Source organism: Brienomyrus brachyistius, chromosome 25 (genome assembly GCF_023856365.1).
Source record: "Brienomyrus brachyistius isolate T26 chromosome 25, BBRACH_0.4, whole genome shotgun sequence".
In the NCBI taxonomy this organism is placed as follows: domain Eukaryota; kingdom Metazoa; phylum Chordata; class Actinopteri; order Osteoglossiformes; family Mormyridae; genus Brienomyrus; species Brienomyrus brachyistius.
Window position 1 is genome coordinate 687502 of NC_064557.1, and position 15410 is coordinate 702911.

General features: G+C 41.1%; 1 protein-coding gene across 4 annotated transcripts in view; it reads left to right on the forward strand.

Annotated features, from left to right (window-relative positions):
* The window catches only part of ndst3 (N-deacetylase/N-sulfotransferase (heparan glucosaminyl) 3), a 139676-nt gene that overhangs the window by 51175 nt on the left and 73091 nt on the right, over positions 1-15410 (forward strand). Inside the window, exon 1 of one of the 4 annotated variants that reach the window (XM_048995753.1) lies at positions 7542-7598. The exons of 1 other annotated variant lie outside the window; for it this stretch is intronic. The gene's annotated coding sequence lies outside the window, so the exon portion shown is untranslated. Of the gene's footprint in view, positions 1-7541; positions 7599-13054; positions 13657-13816; positions 15083-15410 lie in introns of those variants that run through there. 2 more of the 4 variants (XM_048995751.1, XM_048995752.1) reach the window with 2 other exon arrangements.

Here is a 15410-nt window from a genome sequence, read left to right on the forward strand (position 1 = left end):
GTAAATGATAACAGCATTACTGGGTCATAAAAATGAAAATAAGAACAACAATAACTGGACAAGTGTAAGAAATCACAGAGCCAGCTAATAATGCTTGTTTGATGCTATATGTGCAATCAGTTCTTTGGTGTTTTAACGATGTCATTTGAATTGTGTTCTTTCATGTCGCGATTATTTTCCGTAAAGGAGACTGCGCTGTGAGAAAATATATATATGTGGCATGAAAAATCCGATTTTTTTTCCCTTCCCATTTTAAGCTCTGCTAGTTAATAGAGTAAGTGTAATTTAAACAACCATCATTTAGCATCATTGTGGTAACTTGTTGGCCCTGGTGTAGATTTTAGAACGCGAGTTAACGAGCCATATTTATGACTGATTTTTCTGCTCTTCTGCTGCATGCAGGCCGGCATTTTAAGCAGCCTGGTTCTCCGGCACATTCCGCCATTAACATGACGCGTGGTGGATGGAGGAGACGTGAAAGTGTTCACGACCTGGCTGATACCTGCTGGACTTGCGGAATGCACCAATCCCAGATAATGGCAGGGGGAGGAGGAGGGGGAGGGCACATCTGAGTGAGGTCAAGCCATCATAATACTCAGCAGGAAAGATATTTCTCCAAATGGATTGTGATTTTTTTTTGTTTTTTGTTTTTTTCCAGTGGTAAACCAGTTAAAGCAGTGTTTCTAAACCCAGTCCTTGGGCACCCCCAGTCCATCCACATTTTTGTTCTCTCCCAGCTCCTAACGCACCGATACTTGATATTCAGAGTTCTTGATCGTTTAGTTTGTTCTTGATTGTTCGGGTCTTGTGTGCTGGGAGCTTGGAGGGAGCAAATATGTGGACTGTCTGGGAGGGGTGGTCCCTGAGAACTGGATTGAGTCAAAGGGTTGTACCCATTTTGCCAATTATTTCAAACAAATTTAAATCATCTGGTAACACTTTACATTAACTGCACCTTCATAATGCCTTCATAATGCATTCATAAGCAGCATGTAAGTATGCCCAAACATCATAACACACCTTTATAGCTTTAATATACATTAATAACACGAATCATATGATAATAACAAACATTATAGTGATATAATGTTTGCCATTAAAGCTGTTAAAGTATGTTAGGATGCTAATGTATACTTACATGCTGCTTATGACTATGAATGCGTTATGAAGGTGCACTGAAGTTCTATGAATGCATTATAAAGGCATTATGAAGGTTGGTAAAGCGTTACCAAACATTTCTAAAAGACATGCTACTGCTGCCACTTGTGTACCTACTAATAGCTGTGACGGTCTTTCCTGCATCTCGTTCTCTTTTTGGTGAAATAAGCATACGATTCATCAACAAGAAATCTATATTTCTTGGGATAGGAAGGTGATGAACACGTAGCAATCAAGTCAGTGAAAGAGTGATGATGTGATACGTATTGATCGCCATTGGTAATTACATTGGAATTTATTAGCGGGGGGCAGAAGTTGTTGATCGTATTTAATTTCGCGTTGTAACTCAAGCTTCGTGAGGAAACAAGGTCAGTCCACTTGGAGCTACATCATTCCTGTGACGCTTTTGCTGAGTCACCTCTCCCAACGAGGCATGGCAATCTGAGATTTTTTAATCTTTAAATCAACGCCATCGTGTTTTCGTCAGTTAATTTTCGGCTTAAGTGATTACCGTTCTGTAGCCAAGAACTGTTTGTATTGGCTGCATAAAGATAATTAAGTCAAAAACTGTCAACATAAGTATTTAATATTTAAGAAGTATCATGTTTTTCTTTTTTTTTAATAAATAATTTAAATAACTGTATATTTACAGCATAGAAAATTGTTTTACTTGGTTTGTATACAAATACTGCTGTCAAATATTGTGGAACATACACAGTTAGGTTGTTAATATGTTGCTCTTAACCAAATTTATTGGGTAAGTTTTGGAATGACCTTTTACCAGTTACCAGTGGTACTCATACCTTGCTTTTAAAAAACAACGTGTTAAGCGTTATAAAACAAGAAACATGGCAATTCATGTAAGAAGTATTTTTTCTTTAATAATCTTCTATGTCATTTCATGTTGCGATATCCAGGTAGAATTTGTCCTGCCTTCAAACTGTCAGGCAGTAACATTGGAAGTTTATGTGCACAAACAAATGTGTAAAATGTGGAAGATTGTATTTTCTAGGAGTTTTTTTTGTAGACCAGGGGAAAACAAAGGTTATCTGTAGTAAAACACACACAATTTCATTATTAAAAGATTTTCCCCAAACGCCCGGTGTTTTATATAGAATATCTGTACTAGAGGTCTCATTTTTGACTCCACAGCAGCACAGAAAACCATATTGTATTGGTGAGATATTAAAGTCAAACTTAATACTCTGAATGACACAGTATGAGGAGCTCAGCGATTTACCACTTGGCTACTTGTTTTCCCTGTGACTCTCTCACACTGACGTCCTGCTGAAGGTCTCTACATCAACCCGAAATATCTGCAAAGGCGCGCGATGCTGAGGAATTCAGCGTCGCATCCACAAAGTTAATATGAATTTTAACTATTAGGTGGATGGATCCCTGTAGCACACAATAGCTGATAGCTATATTATGCTAAATAGCAAGTAGGAAATACGTATGCTGCCTGTTTTGCAAAGCATTACATAAGAAATATACAGATTCTGACAGTATTTAGTCCAAGATTTCTCAGTTAGCTAGGTTAAGCTAGCTTAAGCTTAAGCTACAAGTCATGATTGCCTGATAAGAGTTTAAGTAAGTGTCAGGGACTGCGTCCGAGAAAGCAGCACACAACCGTGAAATCGGGTAAACTGCGATTTATTAGCAAAAGACAGAACCACAGGACATCACACAAACACAAAACGTCAATGACCGGACAGGGGTAAGACAAACCTGGAAGCACTAAATGCAAGAATCAATTAACAACAACTAGGCACAGCTGAGAACATCGGGATTCTACATGAGATAACAAGGGGGCGTGGCACGCAGGGGGATCGAACGAGCAGGTCATGACAGTAAGGAGCATCCCTTTAGGACAATAATGACTACTAGCTTAAGTTAACTGAGAAATATTGCTTTGTGGAACACCCCAAGGTTCAAAAGTAGGATAACCCCAGATGGGCCGCCTACTCACGGTACATACATTTTGTTAGCGTTAGTTAATTTTGAGCAACAACTTGAGGAATGCTTGCAAATTTCACTTATGGTAGATTTACTTACATAGTCAGGAGGAGGGACATCTGATTGGTTGGTCCCGCCTCCTCTAGTTGCTCGGACCCACCTCCTCCACAATCTGATTGGTTATCTCCCTGAACCAATCATTTTTCTTCTTGCCCTCAGAACATTTCTGCGTAAGTAAAATTCCCATGAGTGCAAATTTCACACAAGTAGAGGCGAAGACTTGAACCCTATTCCCCGAAATGCAGGGCAACAGGACTAATCGCTCTGCCACCTGTCTTGGATTTTAACGAACAAACAATTAGTGTCACAGTAACGCTTGAAGCAACACAGTATGAAGACGTTAAATGGAAATGCACATTATTTGCAACTTTGGCCATGAAACAAAAGTAGCAGTAAGTCTCGCGCAAACGCCACCTGTGATGCTCAACCCGCGTCACATGGAGCGATTGGAGGCGGAGCCCAGTGGCTGACATGCCGTCTCCTGACATGTTTACCCAGAAGCACTGAGATGCAACTGGAGCGCAGAATGGTTGAGCCTCTCTGGTGATCTTCTCACAGCCGTCCTCACAAAGAGCTGACATCACATCAAAATCCGATTTTAATCGGCAGCCCAAAAGATGTCATTTTGACGTGGGGGTTAAATATTGACTTATATAAACAGGAAATTTTCTTACATTTCTTATTGCTGCCTTTGGCTGGAAAATGTAATAAAAACACAAGAATAGAAGTCGTTATAAGGAAAGAACTATGTGTGCACTATATTTAAATATGTGAAACATTTTATTCTGATTTTATTTTCATTTAATGCCTTGTCTTCTGCATCTTTTAAAAAAATATGTAAAAATTACACTATATCTATTTATGTTATAGTACCGTTCACAGGTCAGAATGCTTCCTTCTTAATGTTTTCATGATAACATTTCAGTTCATCTATTTTGAGCAAGTGACTGAACCAGTTTTTGCTAAGACCTTTGACACATATTACAGAAATTTAGGGAGCACTGTTTGCTGTTGCAGGGTACTAAAGAATTACCTCATTCATTCAGAGTAAGACCACGCGTATTGTGAATGAATTCATAGCACAGTGATCCAGCAGTTTTAACTGAGATATTTAATAGCTGGACATACTTGCCTTTTTTCATATCCCATATATCTTGCTGTGCAACTCATAAGTCAGAAGGTTTGTGGGTGTGTCAGAACGTTTGTGGGAGTGTCAGAAGGTTTCTGGGTGTCTCAAAAGGTTTGTGGGTGTGTCAGAAGGTTTGTGGGAGTGTCAGAAGGTTTCTGGGTGTCTCAAAAGGTTTGTGGGTGTGTCAGAAGGTTTGTGAGTGTGTCGAAAGGTTTGTTGGCATGTCAATAGGGTTGTGGGAGTGTCAAAAGTTTTGTGGGAGTGTTAAAAGATATGTGGGTGTGTAAAAAGGTTTGTGGGAGTGTCAAAAGGTATTTGGACGTGTCAAAAGTTTTGTGAGAGTGTTGAAAGGTTTATGGACATGTCAAAAGGTTTATGGGCGTGTCAAAGCTTTGTTGGTGTGTTGAAAGGTTCGTGGACGTGTCGAAAGGTTTTTGGGAGTGTCAAAAGGTCTACGGGTGTGTTGAAAGGTGTTGAAAGGGTGCATCTCGAAAGATTTGTGGGCGTGTCAACAGGAATAGAGTGCGGCGAAGTGGGTGGAGCCACGCACATTCAATTCTTTAGCATTTTCTGGAAGTATGGTAGTAAACGTAAACAAGCATAGCACATGTCTTATGCTATATGAACAAATATAAAACAGGCATTTCATTACAGATATCTGTTAATCCTAGTCATCGCCTGATTTATATGTCAGGTGAATATTTGGTCACCTTTTGAAATATCATTTATTGACAGCATTTTCGGACATGCCTGCACGTTTGCACGTCTCACCTTTTGACATGCCTACTTTTCAATACACCCACTACTCCACCCTGCAGAGACACACATCTACACCTTTTTGGGAAAGGCATGCAAAGGCATAGGAAGAAGGTCGAACGTTGCTAAAACGCGTCAGTTCCTCAAGTGTGCCGGTCCTTCATCAGATGATCTGCTGGCTCGGTTGCTGTTGCTCAGCTCTGGCTAGTGATGCTAGGAGGAGATTCCTTCAGGACAGTCTGCACTGTCAGAAAAAAGTGCCGGTTTGTACCTTTTAGGGTACAATTACTTGTCACTGGGGCTGCACCCCCAAGGGTTTGCCAATCGTGTTCTAGTTGTAGGTAGATGTACAGTAATGTACAGAAAATGTATTGAAATTGACTGTGGGAAACATTTTTGTACCATTGAGGGTACATTAATCTTGTTTGTACTTTGAGGCAACAAAACTATACCAGGAATGTACCATTTTTTCTGACAGTTTGTATAATGCTCCACTGATTGGCGTGCGGTAACTGCTCTCTCATTGAACAGTAGCCGAAGTACAAACATCTTCTATTGTCTTGAACTGCATCTATTCTAGTGCAGTGGTACTGAGGTAAACGTAGCTTTAACAATTGCTTTTTAGTCAACATTTACTTTTATTACATGGACAGTGCATAAGAAACTAAAGTGCCCTGTCAGGTGGCTGGAAACTAATTTTATTTTTATAGAGGATGTGAGTCCAAGGAACTAGAAGAGGTGGGACCAACCAATCAGATGTCTTGGTCCTGCCTCCTCTAGTTGCCTGGGCCACCTCCTCTACAATCTGATTGGTTATCTTTGTCTACCAATCATTTTTCCTTCTGGCCTCAGAACATTATTCTGTAAGTAGAACTACCAGGAGAAGCTCAGCATCTGTGAATAATCAAACTGCTTTCCCATTTTATAGATTAGCTTGCACCGTTTTACCTAAATGTAAATCACAGTTTAATGTACATACATAGTTATACGTGGTCTATTTTCTTCCTTTGTACTTCATGAAAGCTTGTTTTTTGCTCTCCGTTTGCACGGCAGTCCTGTTCATACTGAAGTTCGTCATCATTGCTAGATCTTTGTGAAAGTATAATACGGGGTTCTCTCTCTCTCTGTCTTTCAAAAGCAGAATTAATTAGGAGATGCCCTGTTATAAAAGATGCATAACATTTGAAACCTCCGGAGGCTGTGCCTACAATCGCAACAGTAATTTCAGTTATTTCGCATTTCTGCAAACTACTTTGCTTCTGGCTGTAAAACAACAATTACATGACTGCTTATTTTGATTGCATTAAGCTGGGGGATAATTGTTTTTTTTTTTTTTTGTTATGTAAAAAAAAAAACTCTATTTCCATTATATTTATTCGGAATAAGTGTTCCTTACACAAACCTTTTTCGGTTTTCGCAGGCAGAGTGCCCCATTTCCATCCCACTATAGGAGAAGAAACAATGCTTTTGTAGTTGTGTATTTATATCTTTAGCACAGTTTCCAAGGTAACGGAAGGCACCTATAATACTTTTATCTAAAATTATTTTTGAACTGAAACTGAATTAAATTCCCTGTTTTGACTTTGAAATGTATATGTGCACCTGTGGTATGTGTAAAATGTGACTTTTTAGGACAATTGGGCGTCTTGCACGTTTTTATGTACTTATGTACACTTTTTTAACGCACCCTACAGTCCTTCTAATGATGTTTTTGCGCATCATTTTCCTTCTAATGATGTTATGAAGTTGTATGAACTATAATTGTGCAGTGTTAATGAATATGATCTTGCAAATAGGCTATAAACAAGGTCTTTAAAAACACTTCGGAACTAGAATAATTCTTTTAGATTTATTGCCTTTATGATGATACCCCAGCCTTGTACTGGATAAGGTGTACGGTAAATGAACGAATTTACGTCTGTTGTGGCCAAATTCAGCTGTAAATTGTTCGTTTGATTCGTTTAGTCGAATTTTTATATTTATAGTAAGGCAAGATGTAATGGTAGTATTGCCTGTTTTGAACTTCTGTAATATTTCGCTTCAAATAAGTATGTCTTTCTGTTAGAGTTTTTGAGTGTTTTAAATGTACTGTAAAATTTAAATACACTGTGGATACCAATTTCATTATGAAACAACTTCTATACATATAATTTATCTTTAGAACTGGCAGCGACAATTTTATGACAACCTGTTATTGAACAATGCAAATCAATGGAGAAATATATATTTATATTCAAAAAGGAGAATTATTATTCTTAATAAGAAAGTTGACATGAGATTGCGCGTCGTAGGCGTGTTATTGTGAAGCAGGTGTGTGCGTCGATGGTTATATATGAGTTTGCGTGTCTTTGTGTGTATATGCATGTGTCTGTGTGTCTCTGTGTGTATATGTGAGTGTCTGAAAGCTGCCACTCTCGTTCTTCTTGTGGTCGGAGCCTCCCCCGCCTCGCAGCCTCCACGCTCGATCGGGACGCAAAAGGGAAAACTAAATAAAGGCTTTGAGTTCGCGTAGTCTTGCAGCATCTCGTCCAGCTTCCAGGTAAGGTGCCCGGCCTTTTATTCGCTCCACCTGCAAATCGTGCACCATGCATGGAGACGTTGCGGTGATTTGCAGTTCACTATCCTTAAAAAAAGGGGGGGGGAAGCACGCACTCCCACACAAGGTAGATAAATGCGGATCTATAAATACGCGCTGACTGTAGAGACTGACCTCGCTTGGTAACGCTGGGCGATCAAGCTGAAGTAAGCCGACACTTCAGACGCCAATGAGCAGGACGATCAGCGCACGCTTTAAGTCAACTTTACAGTCTTTGGATAGCGCTGCTTTGCTAAGTGTTTGGTCAGATATCAAGTAGCTCTTTAGTCAATGGGAACGGTAAAATATTTATAGACTGTGAATATATAAAGATATAACAAAATGTTATTTTTAATCTCAAATGTTCCCCCCTTATAAACCACACAACCTGTTCCTCGTTAAGAACTTTTTATTCATATTTGCTTGTTTATCCATCCATCCATCCATCCATCCATCCATCCATCCATCCATCCATCCATCCATCCATCTATCTATCTATCTATCTATCTATCTATCTATCTATCTATCTATCTATCTATCTATGCATGCATTTTTGCAGTTGGCAGGCTTTCTATTGACTGTAGTGCAAACTCACGTGTGTTTGTGAAGATGCATATATTTCTGGAGTATTGAAGAACTGGACCTCGTGGGATGCAACTGTATGCAGTGAAATTCTTGGCTGATTTATCAATTATTATGTAAATATGGAGCGTTTGTATATTCTGCACGCTCTGAGATATCGATCCCACGATCGTTCAGAAGCAGAGAGTTTAACGTCAGATACCGTGGGGTTTCATGCGTGATGTGATCATTCTCGGCATTTTCATCACTTCGCGTTTCCCTGCCGCTGTTACATCTAAGTTGTGTAATTTTGCTTTGTTTCTGTGGTAACTAGTCCTCTATTATAATTTTATGATCGTAAAATTTATATCAAATTTATATCAATCCATTTATATACATTTATCTAGTACAGAGTCTTCGGGATTTTGGCTCCTTGCCAAGTAGCAGAGGATACCTGACAAGATGACACCTTGGATGGGAGGCCAGTTCATCACAGTATTTAATGTGATTTAAAATGTACAAATTTCTGCGTTACTGTGAGCCGCCGCTCTGAACGGCTCTCAAAAGTATAAGGTCACCCAGAGGTTTATGTTGCCTGAAGCTGTACATTTTGTATTCAGCTTGGAGTATAACTGATAGGGCAGGAGCTGCTTGGTATGTTGGTCACATACGTTAAAGGAAAAAGGTAAAAATTCCGCTTTTGGCCCGTTTGTTTCCTCTAGGCCGAGGGAAAATCAAGGCAACACAAGTAGATTGTGTAACGTACTACAGCAGGCCTTGCCATGGAGCTTATGTGAGATTTAGAGGTTAACTGTCAGTTTGTTTTCTCGTGAAGAGGTTGTTGTCTCTTTGAAGGCTGCGGCGATGGCCTTTTCAAAGTCGCCGTTGCAGTGCCAGTGAGTAATTGTGCATATTCGCAAATCCATTCACCCATTAATGAATTAGACGGCAAAGCAGCGCTTTTTTTTTTTTTGCGATGAAGCGATGAAAAACATCGCCCGCGTGCAAATCGTTTCCCGTCGATTTTGAGAATTTAAAAAGTTTGTCAAAAAGCAGTCGTGCCTAGACGCTTTCTGATGCCGTCTTCCTTTTTTACGTCAGTCGTTATCATTTGTCCTTTTCTCTCCTCCTCTGTGCCAGGCTACTAGTCCGCCCTGAACTGATCTATGCCAGTGAGTGTGACTCACACTTACCGGTTCACCTTCTAAGTAAACCTCACGCCACAAACAGAAAACACTTCAGGGATGTATTCGTTTAACACAATCATGTGAAATAAAATTTGCATGTAATTATGTATCCTTGTGGCCAGGTATAACAATCCATCCTTCCATCTTCCAACCACCTATCCAGGATTATTATTATTATTATTATTATACTGCTTTTGTTATCTTGCTCAACAGATTCTAAACATGCTAGCAGTAACTGAATTTTGCCTGTGTTTCACGGTGATACATTTTAATTGGCATCCTCTTACTATTTACTAAGCTGTGTCTGGATGGTGTAAATATCTTCAGATGTCTTCTTGCCATACGGTTCCTGGCTTTTTTTTCAGGTGTCATCAATAGAAAATAACCAAAGACCACAACTAGTCAGGTTCCGACCAGAAACCATGCAGAGGCACCTCATAAATCGGTACGCTGACAAATGTCTGGAATCAAACATGAAAAGGGCTCCGGACTATTTTTATTTCTGCTACACGGTGTTACGTTACACCCAGGGACGGATTATGGGTTGTGTGGCCCCTGGGCAAAATGTTCGTGAGGGCCCCCCCCCACCACCAGCACCACCACCACAACCACCACAATTCAAGGGCCCTTGGCAGCCAAACGCCCTCCCTATAGGGTCAGGGGCCCTTGTAGGCAGAGGATCAAAGAATGTAGGCCCTCTAAAATAGACAAACGAAAATACATTGTTGATAAGCGTTGCAAATTATTTTGGGCTAGGGGCCCACGGGCCCCCTGCACCCCAAGGGCCCCTGGGCAGCAGCCCTGTTGGCCCGGTCCGCAATCCATCCCTGGTTACACCTCTTCGACTGCGCATTAAGTGTCGCATTAAATGTGGTAAATAAGACACTCATCTCTGGGTACTTCTCCCAATCACATCCGGTTGTAGATTAATAACTTTCGGAACATGTAGGAGGACAGAGCTGTCATGTGACCCTGCAGACAGTTGCCTGGCCCAAACCAATATTATGCCATGGGGTGTCATAGCTAGCATTTGGAATAAGTAGGGGCAAAAAACAAGCGCCCCTTTGTGACTAAGAGGTTGCTAGATCCCATTAAACTTATAATAGATTTGATAATGGAAATTTCCCTCACCCTAATTCCATTGACTCAGAGGGCATAAATGTGAAGCATGCCGGTGTTAAACCTATTTCCCGTTCAAAGAGTTTAAGTTGTGGAGGAGATAAGAAACAAATAGCCTCTTGTCCCTGTAGGGCATTGTCAAATACAGGATTCCTTCATAGGAAACCGCTCTTCAAATATCAAAATCACACTGTTTGTGCAGGTCTGTTTGTCCTTGTTTGATTATACACAAGGCAAATTTATACCGAAAATAGATCACATCTCAAGTAGGCTCCTGGACACTGTCTAAGATCATCACTAAAACTTGACTCTGCCGCTGCACACAATGATTGTTTATTTTTTTAAATGCTGATATGCTTACCTTTACAATACATTCGGTGACTGCATCCTTTTTCATTTGCGATTGCTAATAACTGGGTATGAACATTATGTGTGCATGTTATGTTCGGCTCTATAAACTTTTTTTTTTAAAACCAATTAAGCTGATGTGCTGCTTGCCTTTCTTTATTACTCATGCTAGCATGACAGTCTTTTTCAAGATATTTTGATGACAGCATATTTAAGCGGTGCTTATGCAACGTAAAACTTTTCAGCAATTAGTGGATTCTCTTGCATCACAAAGCAATTTCTTAACACAGAAGTTCATTAATGCAATTTTAACTTAAGCTTCGTAACTCGTGCGTTGACTGTTCATGTTTTTGAGATAAGATAAATGTTTTTATTAGGGCTCTGAAGATTTTTTGTAGCATATAGAATGCAAATATTTGTCCGTTTAGACATGTAATTCTGCCTTGGGAGTTTTAAAAGATGAATCATGCGTTGTAATATTTTTAAATTGTTGCTTGTTTGCTGGTATCCTAGTTTTTATTTATAATGCAATATAAATGCATCATTAAAAGCTATAAAGGATTATATCAGCCACGATTTGTCTGCTCTGCAATGCAATATCTACATGTTGTTTATGTGTAGTAGTGAGAGAAAAATTGTAGGTTTTTAGTCAGGTGGTTGTTAGCTGAGGCAGCTGATGCAGTTGTGAAGTCCTTCCCAAATGCTGTACTGTCCAGCGTGATGGCCCACATTTTTAAAGGGTTGCGTTTGAATCTAGGTGAATGCAAATCCCCTGCATAGCTTATATTTAGCTACCCCCCCCCCCCCACCCCCACCCCCCACGCGGCCTAGGAGGCTTTAAGTTGGGTGCTCCGATTGTTTTGATTCACTGAGGCAATCCTCTCCTGAAAAGATATTTTTAGAGGGGTATTGTCAGACCCTTAAAACTAAACTGTCTACTTCACCACACAACAATGGCACCCAGGTCCCCTTTGTTTGTGGATTTCAATCTGAATCGGAGGCAATCACCTCGCCATTCGCTCATCGCTACAAAATTAACTTCCCCTGCTGCTGCCAACTTTCTCAGGCAAATCGCCCCGGCGACGCACAGTAGGCGGCGGACCGGGGATGCCGACCCAAAAAGGACAATTAGATAAACGTTTAATTTTGCGGGTGTGTCGTACTTGCCGACTTGCGTCTGTTATTGGAGGTGTTCAGGCACGTTTGGGGGTGGCAGCGGTTCCTGGAATGTTGCCAGTGCTGCGGTATAAATGAGCCGACAGTAATGAAGGCCCGGCGAAATATCTAGGAACTTCTTTAATGAGGAACAATAGCTGGCTTCTCAAAGCCCTTGCTCTCACAATGAGGGAGAATGGCATTGAGACAAGGCCCTCCTTGGTGCGTTATGCTGCCACGAATGGCACTTTAAATCGTAAATCAGTGGCCCTTCAAGACCTCCGGGGCCTCTTTTAAGGACAAATAACTCCTGCGTGTTTACTCTCTGCGAATTCCACTAACAAACGCGTGTCTGTCTCGATGTACGATAATGTTTTCGTTCAGCGGAAAGCCAGTGGTCAGGGCATCCAGAAAACATGTGGCAAGATCAGAAGCTCCTCCTACGCACCTCTCCACCTTTATTTACCCCTTTGTGGCTCGGTTTCTGATCCCCCCTTGATAAAGTTATCGACCAGGAGTGATGCACCTTGGCGATAAATACTTTACATTCCTATACTTTCCGTCTTAGGACTAAGTAGCTTTGTGCAAGTGGCAGAGCTTTCCTCTGCTAAGGGAAAGCCAGAACTTCTGACAGATCCACCTACCGTGAAGTACTTTGTCGCCTCCGAGGCGACGTTTCGCTCCTGCATCTTCGTATGCCATGTGTTGGTCTCCATTTACATAGATTACATCAACCTATTGCTGTTGCATTGCTGAGACACATTCTAGAAACCATATGCAGAAAAATGAGGGAAATCAATCAGGAAGTAAGAGTTTAATTACATTTTTTTTTTTTTGCAATTAATGGCTCAGTAAGCATTAGAAAACATGTACATAGATCTCCTATCAACTATATTAATTAAAGCTTCAAATTCCTCAGTCATACCCCCAGGGTAGAAACCGCGGAAATAACAACATTATTTAGGCATGTCATATATTTTTTTCTTAATAAATCTATGAAACAGTTTATTTACACCCCTCCACCCAGATTTTTTTAAACGTGCACTAGCACAAGTTATGTGAGCGCAGGGTGACAGGTCTGGGGCACCCATTGGGAATATGCAATCAATCATGAAAAAACGCACAAGGATATTGAGCAGAAGCGCTGAGCTGGCTTCCCCAGTAGAATGTGGTGATGTGTAACATCCCGCCGGCTAAGTGATACCAAAATGGCTCCTAGCCCTTGAAATACTAGCGTGATTAGCTGGAGGAATTGGCTGTTTGTGTCAATCACTCTCCCACACCGGCTCGTGCTTCACTTCCCGAGGTGCGCGCGGGGAGACGGCAGCACTCAGCTAACGGAGGCGACGGAGGCAGCAGCCGCCCGGATTCCCCCCCCCCCTCGTGTTGGTGATTAAATACTTCTTGTGTCTTTTGCCGCTGCTATAATCCGTGTAGCAGAGAAAGAGGTTGCGGGAGAATAATGGTGAATGAAGCTCTGAATCATTCCAGCTGGCTGCACCTCAAATAGCACTGTGTAGAGAATGGGATTGGACTCCCTCGTTCAGTCACTAGAGCAGCAGCATTTTAAGGAGTTTCTCCCAGAAATTGTTCCAGAACGAGGGGCTTCTGTTCTGCCTCTTCCCCCAGCAGGAGTCCCGTTTCAGCTGGAGGTAAGTGAGCGTGCTGCTTCCCAGCCTCTGACTCCGGGGCTACGGGCAGGAAATACTGATGCATATTCGCCAGTTCGCGAGCGTCTGCGCGTGCAATGCAGCCTCGCGGCGGGTTTTAAGGCGCCGCCGCGAGCATCTCCGCCTTGTTGGTTCTGTAACTCTACAGACGAGAAGACGGGCAGTCCTGTGTCTATCTGTGGGGAGCACAAATGCTGCTGCCGATCAAAGATAGGGGCATCCGGAGAGCGCTTTATATTTTTAATATATTTTTTATATGTTTATATTCATATATTGCAATGCACTGACGATGCATTTAACCTTTACACAATACGTGTTACGTGAATGTCAATAAACGTAATTTGTACAAAAATGCTTATAGAAAGCATATATTATGAACAAGTATAAACCGTTGTAGCGCTGCATTTAATTCAAATTACGGAAATTAATTGTTATTACTGTGAATAAATATTTATTTTTAGATGTAAACATAGGCAAGTTAACCTTGGTGTATTTAGATGAAAGGTAGTCTTGCTAGGCGGACATGTGGAGCATGTGATGTAAAACTTTTCAGTCATTCCTGCTGAAATTCGTAAACGGCTGTGTGTAATGAATCTTTCAGGGCGCTGCAAGTGTTAGATTTAAGAATTACTCACTTATAAATACTGGTGAAGGGAAAAAAGAAACAATCTGCGATTGTTTTATTTAGAGTTGCTCGAGAGGTTGCGATTTCTGGCTTTTCGTCTTCTGTAGTTTTTGCGTGACACAATTTGCGAATGCCATAAGTACATACGCTATTTCATAGACGTGCTGTATTATTTAAAATACAGTAATATAAAAATACTAAAGTTATATATTCTTGGAACTAGTTGGTAATATCCGCCCTCTGGTGGTGAAACCCAATTTGCATGTAAATAGAGGCTTTTCAGAACCTCTCACACCGCGAGACATCCGGTTAGTGGACATCGCTCATCTGCCACCTAGATAAGTCATAGAGCGTGTTTCCTAGCTAATATGACACCGCAGAAAAGCAGAGGTATATCTTCCCCAAGTCTCGGCCAAGTCCTGAGACGCGTTCCATAAATCATACGGAGCCACGGCATGTGAAAGTGCTTGGTTTTTGTCCAGATTTACTTCCCACTTTGCAAGAGAGGGATAAAATAAGACACCAAAAGCCTTTTATTTGTGTGACTATATCGAGTTCCTCTGTGTATTGAAGTGGTTCTTTGAAAGAGGTGTCATTACTTGTGAAAGAGGAGTTAAAGAGGATGGCTCTCGCGTCTATTCCAGCGAGCGAGATGACTGAATGAGATCTTCCTCCGGATAAAAACACCAGTTGGCTCTCAGTGTGTGCGCGTCGAGCTGCGAATCTTCAGCTGCATGCTGCATAAGTTCCTGTTAAGATCGTTAAAGGAATTAAGAACCAACAGTGAGTTGCTATCGTAGTCTGACCATCTCTGTCAGAATAAAGATAGCACAGAGACACGGCTGAAAAACTCAAGTGGACTACAGGTGGAATATTATAAAAATAATGAGAATATTCTGTAGTTAAATGGTCGTCTCTCTTAGCGGGTCAGTTATGATGACGAGTGAGGCTTTGGGCCAAGCCAGTCAGCCGTTTAATAAAAAATAAATATTGAGACATTTTTTTGCTGCTTCTCGCTTTGTTCGTATGTGTTTAAATCAAGCTACTAGTTGCTGTTGTGAACGTCCCCTGTTGCCTGCTGAAGTTGTCGTCGGGAGGGATCTGCACGGGG